Raw genomic sequence first — 278 nt, 5'->3', positions numbered from 1 at the left:
GAACAGAACTAGAACAGAACTAGAACAGAACTAGAACAGAACTAGAACAGAACTAGAACAGAACTAGAACAGAACAAGAACAGAACTAGAACAGAAATAGAACTGACCTAGAACTAAAGTAGGACTGAACTAGGACTGAACTAGAACTGAACTAGAACTGAACTAGAACCGAACTAGAACAGAACTAGAACAGAATTAGAACAGAACTAAAACAGAACTAGAACAGAACTAGAACAGAACTAGAACAGAACTAGAACAGAACTAGAACAGAACTAGAA

The sequence above is a fragment of the Lucilia cuprina genome, chromosome 6 (genome assembly GCF_022045245.1).
Source record: "Lucilia cuprina isolate Lc7/37 chromosome 6, ASM2204524v1, whole genome shotgun sequence".
In the NCBI taxonomy this organism is placed as follows: Eukaryota; Metazoa; Arthropoda; class Insecta; order Diptera; family Calliphoridae; genus Lucilia; species Lucilia cuprina.
This window is presented reverse-complemented; position numbering follows the sequence as displayed.